Genomic DNA, 6,894 nt, shown 5'->3' with positions numbered 1-6,894 from the left:
ACTTTACATACAATTAGTTCTACAGTTAATTAAAATCTGAGTACGCTAATTTTCAAACATCTGGTACGTCTGCAATAATAATAAAGAATGCATGCATGATAGAATTTAATGATATAGCTATAATAATATGCCTACCATTTAAACGTATTATATTTACTAAATGTAATGTATTTTTTACAGAGTTATATTTTCCAGATTCCAATTTCTATTCATATTCATTTAACACCGGTGGCATATTGTTTATAAACAATATATGCTACTGGTGCTTAAGGAACATGATTACTATTGTGAAAACAGTTCATTCATTTTTTGCCATCAAAGACGTTGTAAAGAGGTTTTCTAAACTTTTTATGTAGGCCTAGGTCCTATTTTGAGGGCACTGATAGCACCAATTTGCAACATTCGAATTATCAGTCAGATGTCTGTGGCTCCTGCAATTCGTCGTCATTAAGGACTTAGTTTACCATGATAAATCAACTTTGGTCTGGTTTCACGAGTTGTGCCCCTTCTCAGTTGATTTTCATTTACGAAATCAAAAAACTATTGTCGAATCCACGCGATAAACAGAATATAAACATTAGGATTAGATTATTAACTCCAGCTAAAAGGGTCGACGAAAGTGTAAAAAGCTTTGGCATTTATTTCATTGTGAGTATATAATCTTTTTTGAACTGTGATATATAGTTCATTTTCGTGCTGTATTGACAATATTTCTCAACCAGTCCGTAGTCCGAAACATCTGTCTCTGTTTTGTAGGGATTGACTCCATGTTGTGCCTAGTAGGTCCTACTAATCATTCCTTTCAGTTGATCAAACCTTTACCTGTTGTTTTTATGGGAATTTTATTCTTATATCACCCTACTAAGGTGACCAGAATTATAGTGTATATATCCTATAGGCCTACCAGTGCTATGATTATGAGAATAATTGTATTTTCAAAATGTGTTGAAACACTAGGCCTATTATTGTGTTATCGGAAATAAATGATGACTTTGGAGAGAACCTTTTTTTTTTAATTAATTAATGGGAACAAGAAGATGAAATTTGACCTTCTGTGGAAACATTTAGATTTACTGGCTTCATTTTTTTCCAGTTGACCTCTTGAACTTGTAATTAATATTAATACTACATTACTTTGAGATCATGAACATTTTATTCTGTAAAATCACCATTAATTTTTGACTGCTATAGCAAAGGATCCCAGACTTCCTCTATTATTTTATTCTAGATAATGATAATCTCATTATTCTAGACAGTAACAATCACACTAGTTATTTTATTCGAGACAGTGATAATCACACTATTCTAGGCAACGACAATCACATTTGTCATTTTATTCTAGACAATCACACTAGTTATTTTATTCTAGACAATCACACTAGTTATTTTATTCTAGACAATCACACTAGTTATTTTATTCTAGACAATCACACTAGTTATTTTATTCTAGACAATGAAATCTCCCTTGTTATTTTATACTAGACAATCACACTAGTTATTTTATTCTAGACAATCACACTAGTTATTTCATTCAAGACAATCACTCTAGTTATTTTATTCTAGACAATGAAATCTCACTTGTTATTTTATACTAGACAATCACACTAGTTATTTTATTCTAGACAATCACACTAGTTATATTGCTTAATCCCATACAATATTCTATGTATTATTCTAGGATTTAGTAATGTGATATCATCAAACTGGAGTATTTTTATTGGCTAGGTGCAGGAGTTATTCTCTTACTCTCTGTATTATTTTTGATTTATACACAAAATTTGAAAGTAAGTATAAGCTTTAGTATACTGTTTCTTTGTTCAAGATAATTTAAACAGATTTACACATGTAATATGGACATTTTGATTTAAATCTAGGTTTAATCATTGGCAGAGCCAGGTTTAAGTCTAAATATCTGAGATTGCCCAAATTTTTAACCTAGTATGAGATTTTTTGGGACTGCGAGGAGGTGCGGCTGCCCGCCACTGGGTTTAATTCACATACAATTTTGTTAGTAGCATCACATAATGCTAGTGCTGAAAAGGAAGAAATTTAATTGGTTGGTAATATTAAGGTGTATGGAGATGGTGTTATGGATCAGATGAAAGTTGGTGTGGTTGCATAAGAATGAAAGCTTATAAAAATATGAAATGAAAAAACTTTGGGTGCAAATATTTAATATTGCTCATTTTTCCCTTCGATTTGTAATATATGTGCTCGTGTATTAAGCTATTAGATCATAATAAAGAAGGCTTTTTTCATTTTTTAAGAGTAAAATGAAGCAAACTATTTGATAAATTGGTATTTATAATAAATTAACCATGTATTTTTAATCAAAAGAAATCTACATGTTGATGTTGAAGTGCTTGGAGGATACAATAAACTCAAATCCACGCTGTGTCGCTAAATTTAGACTTCATATTACCAAATGACGTGAAGCTATTTTTGAATACTGGCCACATTTTCTTTTTTTAAAATAATGAGCCAAATCTTTTTGGAAGGAGATATGGAAAGTAAGCTAAAGCTAATTTATATTCATTCATTATATATTTTTTCAAAATGAAATTGAAATATAATCTTTCCTGTTGCTTGAGGCAACAAATAGAATACCAAAATATTCGAATAACTGTTGCATATAATTAAGAGTTTTATCAACCAAAGAAAAATGTCTATGACTGTACAGACTGGATAATAGAAAAAAAATACAAATTGATCGTTCTATTGCGGTTACTGTTCAGAACATTTATCTGCATTCCCTTGGTAATTAGCTTGTTTTTTTTTTTTTTTTTTAAAGTTAACCAGGGACAAAGTGGTATTTTTTCCTGATAAAGTAAAACACCTCTACTTTCGATTGCGATAATAGAATATATATATAAATAAATGAAATAAGGGAACCCATCTTTAAGTAAAATTTTCATTGCTAGTTAAGAAGTAGGCGGAGAGATTGAAGTGAAAAATATTCTACAGAGTGAAAGTAAATGAAATAGAAATTGGTGTTATATTGATTGAATTAAACTAAAATTAGTGATAACTAATCATTTGATCAAGTCTTCATTCAGAGTAAATATTGTTTATTTTTGTTGATGACTGTTGTCAATAGCGACTTGTGAATATAGGTCAATAGTTTACACACTCCTTGGCAAAGATATGTCTCTTATTAATAAGCCGATCTATGAAATATCATATAATATCAACCTTATAACACCTACTAAATCCTGTGAACGATTTCATCTGAAATGTCTAGTGGGGAACATGAGGATTTGTTAACTAGTGTAGTTTTATTTGGAGTTTTTGGTGTTTTGTTTTATCCTCTTGGATTATCAGCCACATACTGTTGGCAAAAGGTATTTTGATCAAAGATATTGTTGAACTCTGTTGGCATAGGTCTATTTTTTGAATAACATTTTTTATGTTTAAAGTGGCAGTATGCAAAATTTTCAATTAGTGTCAATTATAGGGAAAGATTTTTGAAATATGCTATTTATATCTATGTATGCATGTGATTAAACTGAATTATTTTAAAGGAACTTTTGGGCCATTTTTTTGGCCAATTGTACCTTAGTCTCAGAAATAGGAAATTTTTAGCTAGAGTTCGAGTGTTCACAGCATATCATATCATTGCCCAGAATTATCCGTGTGATATATAGACACAACATATATCTAGAAATAGTGAGTAAAATTCCTAGTTAGAAGTATTTTTGAAGGAATTTTGTGACTTTCTTAGATTTCTAATACATCTGAGGACATGTATTCAACACTCAAATCAACCCCCAAATAGCGCACATTCCCTATAAAAGGGATGATTAGACGGGTTTTTACTAATATATGTAAGCAGTTAAAACTATATTGATGTTAAACTGCTAGATATTGTATGAAAGACATATGTGTCTTTGCCCCCATGTTTTGCGCTACCTTTATGTCATAGTACATATGTGTCACGATGAATATGTGTCATAACCCCTTTGTGACGAGATACAAATGTGTCATTGAACCCTTGTGTCGTGATACATATGTGTCATTGCCCCCTTGTGCTGAGATACAAATGTGTCATTGCCCCTTGTGTCGAGATATATATTTGTCATTGCCCCCTTGTGTCGAGATACATATGTGTCATAACCCCCCTTTTTCATTACATATGTGTCATAACCCCCTTGTGTCGTGATACATATGTGTCATAACCCCTTTGTTCTGTAATACATATTGTATCATAACCCCCTTGTATCGTGACATGTATTGTATCATATCATAACCCAGCACCAGTACATGACTTCCATGGCTGAAAGGCCATTAATACTGAATACAGTCAATTGACAAATTGTGACCTGTTTGAACTCTGAACAAATAAATAGGCAAGCCATAGCGTGAAACATAACCACCAATATATTATGTCAGCCAGACCACATGACACTTTTAAGGAAAGGGGAGACTGAGAAGTGTCATCTCATGATTTTCCTAATTAATCATATTTTATTAATCACCATTTTATTTTAACATGGTGAAAGTTGAATGATTTCCTTTTATTCTGTCAGGGCCTAAACATTTGATTAATATACTTTCAGGGATTTTTGAGCAAAAATATTTTTGACTTCATTTATCGTTTAGTTTTGCCTTCATTTATCAATTAGTTATGCCTTCCCAAAATAAGATGTATACAGTGATGTTAAAACAAGTATTTTTGTGGTCTGGCTTACTACGTATAATGAAAAAGATAGATAAAGGTTTTTGTTCATTGTGAAATAGAGATAGACTTGTATTACAAGTTCAGGTCAACAACATTTGAGGGGCGTAATGGACTAGTGTATGTCCGTTTGATTTGAACTTGTGTGGGAAAAACACTTGCAAGGTATGAAATTATGATAAAGAGAAGTTTTGTGTTGATTTTTCTTTAAAGGATTTAATATATTTCATACCCATTTCAACCCATTGTTGATGTATAGAAAAGGTTTTTAATTGTGTTACTGTAGGGATTTAAAAGTGGACCATTTGTCAGGATATGTTCAATATACTGTATTTGGAAATATTTAAAAAGGCTTAACAACCGTATTAAAGATGGGTTTCCTTATTGTTCTTTTTCAAATCAGTCTTTGTGTTTGATTAATTGATGTTTCTAATAAATAATTCAAGTACCCTTGTGCTTTTTCTTTGAAATTGAAACGAAATTTCACTTTATAATATGAGATAAAACCCACTTATTGTTGAACACTGGGAGACCATATTTAGTAATATGTTATATTATGAAACTAGACATTATGTCAGAAGATAAAAGTGAAAATGAAAGTAGTTAATTTGTTCCCAAATCTCTAGATAGTATGATTTGTGTTAGTACTGAATTTGTTCAGTGAACCAAGAACACTTTTGATAGCTAGTGTATTCAGTTAGAGTTAAAATTTGAGAGAATTAGGTCACATGTCATTTTTGTTTTAAACACTCTGGTTTTGATTGGTAAGATGTCTTTATTTTGAAGGTTTTTTTTAAGTATTTTTACATTAAAAGGCTATGGGTTGCCAATTTGGGTCTTGAATATATGTAAATAGTCTAATCCCTTTAAATATAACTCAAACTAGGAATTTCACTTTCTATTTCAATATATATACAGTGGTTTAACCTATTTTCGTAACCTATTTTCGTGCATATAAGGATTCAACACCAAATTTCGTCAAAGTTAAAAAAAAAAATTTTTTTGTCTTAGATGTTTCCTCAGATATTGTACAAAATAATTAAAATTGGTTTGTTTCGATTTTCTTTATGAATCCTTCACTTTGACCCATATTTCATGAGCAACAGAATCCGCTAGTTGATCACGTGACTTAATTCGTTGGACAACATTCTAGCAGACGACACTTGGAATTCTGATTACCGCTTGGGATTATAAGGAAATTCAGCTGATAAAAAATGGTGACGTTTGGTAATAACTGAAATCTGCCATTTTTTATTTGTCAAAGTATACATTAATACATTTTACCTTGCTTGAAACTACTGAATTCATTCTACTAGCTGATATTGTAGAGAAAACACATGTTTATCGAAACAAGCAAATGCGGAGGTCATGCGAGGTCGCACATGTAAACCTTAAACCTTTCCGGAAAGGCCGAAATTAGGTTACTTGACTGTATGTCTTGTTTTATATATGGCAGAGTTGAGTGGTCATTTTTACTTTCAAACATGGATAATTCTGGACACACATTGGATTTGAGTGAGTTATGAACACTATTACTGATTAGTTTAGCTTAAAAATTCCCATTTCTGAGACTAAGTTACGATTGGTCAAAGTGATGGCAAATCTGTAACTTAAATTGGAAAGATGGAAATTTTCAGCATTTTTTGTGAACTTTTTTGAAATATATTCCCCAACTATGGACTGGTATTATTCAAATTCAGTTTTTTTCTAATAATGTTAGCTAAGATGAACATGCTAGTCTACATTTATCTCAAACCAGCTAATAGAGCTCATATTCAGCTTCTTTCAGCTTTTTTGTATAGATGAACCATTTGTTAGATCTCTGTTCTTAAAAAGGATGTGCCCCGTGTGCTACAGGCTGTGCATGTTAAAGATTCCTTGACAGTTGGAAAAAGAGCAGGCTAATGACGCTGTCCTGGCAAAATTTCCCTCATTGCAATCTACATTAGCCCACATGGTGCAAAAGAGTAAGATGTGGGGTGCCCGTTGGCTCAGTGAGTTAGACGCTTGCTCGATGATCTGAGGGTCCAGGGTTCCATAGTTTGGGATAATACCATTAGATTATTTTACCTGGTTTTGCCCCTGTCAGTGCTGCAGGCCCTAAACAAAATATCAATTGAGTGTTAACTATTATGAAATATATGTAGGTAAAAAATGTCAGTATGTAGGATTCAATGCAAACTTGTGAAAAGAGTGTTATATATAAATAGCTTATCATT

The sequence above is a fragment of the Lottia gigantea genome (genome assembly GCF_000327385.1).
Source record: "Lottia gigantea unplaced genomic scaffold LOTGIsca_25, whole genome shotgun sequence".
In the NCBI taxonomy this organism is placed as follows: Eukaryota; Metazoa; Mollusca; class Gastropoda; family Lottiidae; genus Lottia; species Lottia gigantea.
Note: the sequence above shows the minus strand (reverse complement) of the source record.